The 6,000-nt window shown below is 47.1% G+C and overlaps 1 protein-coding gene across 1 annotated transcript in view; it reads right to left on the reverse strand.

The window, feature by feature from the left end:
• The window catches only part of CBFB (core-binding factor subunit beta), a 35,212-nt gene that overhangs the window by 23,393 nt on the left and 5,819 nt on the right, over positions 1-6,000 (reverse strand). The window lies entirely within an intron of this gene.

Genomic DNA, 6,000 nt, shown 5'->3' on the forward strand with positions numbered 1-6,000 from the left:
AAAACCACAAGATGATGGGAGCCTCCCGATACAGGAAAAGAATAAGGAAGCTGATCTCAGAAAGGATGTATGTGAGCGCTAAAGACAGCTGAGGTGGAGAAAAAGTGTACCATGTCCTGAAAGGTTCGCTCTACTACCCCTCCTCCCAGGTCCCCACAGGTTTAATGCTCCTAAAGTTAGCTCATCGCACAAGACAAATGCTCCCATTTCATTGTTGTGGTTCAAGAAGTTAAAAGACTCATTGGCTTAGCATGAGTAAACGCTTCCGGTGGGCCATAAATGAAGGCCTGTACCTCACAATTCTAGGACAAATCATACAAAAAGAGAGCCTATGGGGCACATAGGTTGGCTGTAGGATGCCATTTTCCCTGGCAGAAGTTCTGAGGCTTTTTTTTTTGCTAACTTGCGCCAAATTTACTATAGGGGCGCACGGCCTTAGAAATATTGTGCCTTTTGAATTTTAGCTCCGATTTCGCTGGCTCCAGCCAGAAGGAAAAGGTTGTCTTGACGTGGAATGAAGTTGAAGGGTTTTTAAGGTAAATCCGTCTTTTCTTGCACCTTTTTGCAAAAAGGCGCACATAATAAATAACATCCACTGCATCAGAAAAAGCCTGCCGCTGGATTTTACAGTCAGCGTGTAAAAAGGGAATATATTAAAAAGGCGCAGCAAGAAATTGCACCTTTTTGGAAGTAAAAAATGAATAAAAAAAAGAGGAAAGAAAGGCAAAAACACAATAATAAATGTCCCCCAATAAGCCTAAAGCAGTGATTCCCAAGCAGGGTGCCTCCAGCTGTTGCAAAACTACAACTCACAGCATGCCCGGACAGCCAAAGGCTGTCCGGGCATGCTGGGAGTTGTAGTTTTGCAACAGCTGGAGGCACCCTGCTTGGGAAACACTGGCCTAGAGCGAGGATATAACAGATATAACTAGAAGCAGCTGGGTTAACATGTGTAAAATAAAATACAGAATAATATTTAAAAGTCAAAAATCCCCTAATAAGCGCATCAAAGGAAAACTGACTGATGAATGTGAACAGCCAGATATTATTCATTCATCACAAAGCTGCAAGACATGACACATGCATCGCTGTCCTCTGGCTGTATGACTATGCGCAGGCTGTGGTGACATGGCAATAATAAGTTGTACAGCCATAATGTGAATGGGATTATAAAAAACACATTTTACAGCCTGCCATACACATATAGGCAATTTAACAGTCTCCATCAATCTGCCTGCCCGACCACTGGAACCTTACACGATCTCCAGCCCAGTGCCCCGGCCCCATGTGAAATACAGTGCTCGTGTATCTCTGGCTCTCCCATAGAGATACATGGAGGGAGCGTGTTGACCCCTGCTCCCTGTGGTGGTTGACACACAGGAGAGTGTGGGGAGAGCCAGGGCACCAGGCAAGAGTTGTGGGGGGGGGGGGGGGGTCCGGCTACTGGGATCAGACACTTATCCCCTAACCTGTGGATATCAAATAAGTTGTTAGGTACCGGAGTTACCCTTTAACGAGCTCTGGTAGATGAAAGCTGAGCTGTGGTTGGTTGTTATTAGGAAAACCAGACAGTTTTGGTCTCAGGCAGATAATAGACAATTAATAGGGGTTCCAGCACTAGATCCTCAGTTATCATTAAAGGAGATATCCAGTGGTGAAAAACGTATACCCTATCCTAAGGATAGGGGATAAGTTTCAGATCGCGGGGGGGTCCGACCGCTGGGGCCCCCCGTGATCTCCTGTACGGGGCCCCGACAGCCTGTGCGAAAGGGGCGTGTTGACCACCGCACAAAGTGGCGGCTGACACGCCCCCTCAATACTACTCTACTGCAGAGCCGGAGCGCTGCCTTTAGCAATCTCCGGCTCTGCCATAGAGTTGTATTGAGGGGGCGTGTCAGCTGCAGACGGCCCCCCCCCAGCACTCGGACCCCCCGCGATCTGAAACTTATCCCCTATCCTTAGGATAGGGGATAAGTTTTTCACCACTGGACTACCCCTTTAAAGACCTATCCTGTGACTAGGGGATATACACTGCATGGTCAAATACAGTGAAATCTCACTTAGTGGACACCTCTCAATAGGGAACACCTCCCAATAGCGGACAGTTTTTAATTCCCTGGCAGAGTCCAATAAGACTTAATGTATTTGCACCCTCCGAATAGGGGACATTCCAAATAGTGGACGCGGACACAGCCAATAGGGGACAAAACACTCCCAATAGGGGACAACAAGGCTTATGTGTCAGCCCATACCTTGTACACAGTGCCGCCATCAGGGGGTACAGCCAGTACCCCAGTAAGGGGCCCAGATTCCCCCACTGCAGCCCCAGCACAGTAGCAGAAGAACTCTGTCTAAACAGTGGTCTCCTGCTTCTGTACATCCGCTGGCCACAACATTCACCCCACTCCTTCCCTTATCCCCCCCCCTCCCCGATTTATTCCCCGTGTCAAATCCCCCCCCCCCTTTTTTTTTTACCCCCTGTGCCACATAATTTCCTCTTTATCCCCCTGTGCTATTTAATTCCTCCTTTATCCCCCGATGCCAAGGGAAAATGATGTGTAAGGGGGGATAATTTGGCATAAGAAATCGCAGCATCCCGAACAGCTTGCAGGACGCTAGGATTCCTACCAGCCTCCCCGCTGTCCAATCGCTGAATATGACTGCTCCGTGCCTGAGATCCAGGCTTGAGCAGTGGAGCGGCGATAACACTGATCAATGCCATGCTATTGTAGGAAATGTGTAAATGTCCGAACTATAAAAAAAATATAGTTAGTTAAACTGCACAGTCAATGGCGTACATGTAAAAAGAAATTCAAAAGTCCCAAATTGTGTATTTTTGGTCACTTTTTATACCATAAAAAAATGAATAAAAAGTAATCAAAAAGTCCGATCAAAACAAAAATGGTACCGATAAAAACTTCAGATCAAGGCGCAAAAAATTAGCCCTCATACTGCCCCTTATATGAAAAAAAGTTATAGGGGTCAGAAAGGACATTTTTCAATGTATAAATTTTGGTGCATATAATTATGTTAGTTATATAATTTTTTTTATTAGTAAAAGAAAATCAAACCTATATAAATTGGGTATTCTTGCAACCACATGGACCTACAGAATATATATTTATTAGGGATCGACCGATATAGTTTTTTTTAGGGCCGATACCGATAATCGGTGGAGGTTAGGGCAGATAGCCGATAACTAATACCGATATTCCGGTATAAGTTATCAGCTATTTATCCCCCCGCGACACCGCTGCAGATCATTGATTTAAAGCGGGTGCTTTAAATCAATGCACTGCAGTGGCTTTTGCGGTGCCATAGGCCGCCGCCTCCACCTGCTTCTCTCCCCTTACCTGTCAGGGTGGTCCGGGCCATCCATCCTTCCTGTAGTGTCCGGCGGCATTCCGGGTGGAGGGTGAACCGGTCCGGGCTGTCCTTCTCCGGGGGTCATCTTCTCCACTTCGGGCAGGCTCCGGCCTAGTAACGCAGCATAGACGCCGCTGCGCAGTGATGCCAGCGACACACCTGACGTCACGGCGTAGCGGCCTCTATGCAGCGTACTAGGCCGGAGCCTGCCCGGAGTGGAGAAGATGACCCCCGGAGAAGGACAGCCCGGACCGGTTCACCCTCCACCCGGAATACCGCCGAACAGTACAGGAAGGATGGATGGCCCGGACCACCCCCATTACGGGTAAGTTAAATTTTTTTTATTGACTCGGAGGGTGGGGGAGGGGCCTGACCGGTATAGCGGTATGGGCAAAAATCCATACCGTGGGAGAAAAAAAAAAAAAAACGGTATCCGGTTCATACCGGTATACCGCCCAGCACTACGGTGGGGGGTGCGACGCGGTGCGATGGTGCATTATCGGCAAGGTAATTGCCGATACCGATGATGCCCAAAATCGTGATTATCGGCCAATAATATCGGCCATACCGATAATCGGTCGATCCCTAATATATATGGCACAATTTTTAATGAAAACTGCACTACGTAGAAACGGAAGCCGCTAAAATATTACAAAATGGCTTTTAAAAAAAATTTGCCCCACAAATAATTTTTTTCTGGTTTCGCCGTAGATTTTGTAGTGACATTATTAATTGTTTTACCTTTTGATCAAAATGTATAACACAACCTGTTAGTTTTTGAATTTATGCTGAGAAGCAATCAGATCAAAATGCAATATGTAGATGTGCGATCTTGTCTGTTTCTTCTAGCTGAATTCACATTATTAATGGTATTGCAAAGTAAAATTGCTGGTGCAAAGAACAAGCCCTCATATGGGGGGAGATTTATCAAAACCTGTGCAGAGGAAGAGTGGTGCAGTTGCCCATAGCAACCAATCAGATTGCTTCTTTCATTTTCCACAGGCCTCTAAAGAGGCCTGTGGAAAATGAAAGAAGCAATCTGATTGGTTGCTATGGGAAACTGCACCACTCTTCCTCTGCACAGGTTTTGATAAATCTCCCCAATGGATTTTTAGGTGGAAAATTTAAAGTGTTATGATTTTTAGAAGGTGAGTAGGAAAAAACTAAAGTGCAAAAATGAAAAATCGTCAAAGAGGGAAGGGGTTAAATGGCACTGGGAGATTCTACTGTATTATTGCTTTTTATCATGTTTTATAGGTAATTACACTCTGAAGTACAGTATTCAGACATTTAGAAAGGTTTTTGAGCCTTTTTTCCACAATAGGGGACATCTCTCAATAGCGGACACTTTTTTTATTCCCCGTGAGTGTCCACTATTGGGAGATTCTACCGTATATTGGAACGCAAAGTACACCTACAGGAGTGTTTAGGACATCCTATTGTATAACCTAAGACACTGATGTATGAGAAGGCCTGGCTCACAATCTCTTTTCTAGTTCACACCAAAGGTGGGTTGAGGTCAAGGCTCTGTGAGGGTCAGTCAAGTTCTTCTTCCACACCAAACTTAGTCATGCAGGAACAGGAAAAGACTGAACCCAAACTGTTTCCACAAAGTTGGAAGCATAAAATCGTCCAAAATGTCTTGGTATGCTGAGGAGTTTTCCCTTCACTGGAACTAAGGGTCACTGATAACAACTCCATAGCATTATCTATCATCTACCAAACTTTCCAGCCTACACAATGCAGCCAGGCAGGTAAAGTCCTCCTGGTATTCACGAATCACAGGCTAGTCTATCAGAGAAGTGTGATTTCTCACTCCATAGAACACATTTCCACTGTTCCACAGTCAAGTGCTTTACACCACTCCATCCAACACTTGGAATTATGTGAGCAGGGATTTGGAAATCCTATAGCCCGACGCCCGGGACAAGTAGTTTTGGGCTTCGGGCAGGTGAAATGTTTATAGTTTTAGCCCTGTATCGGGCGAGCAGGGACAGACAGACTTCCACCTTATTTTTCTTTAATGCCGGTGTGCTGCGTAGGAGCGGATGGAAGTCTACACCTCACACCGGCGCTCAGAGTGTATGGAGGGGGCGGCGGCCTCCAGCTGGCCGCAGAGTCCCCTTATCTCCCCTCCCGGAGGATGGACGGAGCTCAGAAGACACAGCAGGGGGAGAGAGAGGATGTAGACAGCTCGTACACAGCTCCTCCCCTCCCCCGCACACAGCTCTATCCCTCGCACACAGCTCTATCCCTCCCCCTCCCCCTGATCTGTCTAGACAGGACCTAATCCACCACGGGGAGGTTGCTAGTTTGCACGGGGACAACACAGAGCAGGGGGGGGGGGGGGGGGGGGGGGAGGGGGGAGGACGGAAATCTCACCTCACACCGGCGGTGACTACAGCTCTGATGTCCACTCATGGCGGCTCAGGTGAGGAGACCGAGAATGCAGGCGGCGGCAGGAAGGGTGGTTGTATATGTATGGTGTGAGTGTATGTGTGATGTGTGTATGTAATGTATGATGGGGGGGGCAGCGGCAGGTGTATGTATGATGTGTGCATATGTATGGTGTATATCAGTGTTTCCCAACCAGGGTGCCTCCAGCTGTTGCAAAACTACAACTCTCAGCATGCC

The sequence above is a fragment of the Hyla sarda genome, chromosome 6, assembly GCF_029499605.1.
Source record: "Hyla sarda isolate aHylSar1 chromosome 6, aHylSar1.hap1, whole genome shotgun sequence".
Classification (NCBI taxonomy): Eukaryota; Metazoa; Chordata; class Amphibia; order Anura; family Hylidae; genus Hyla; species Hyla sarda.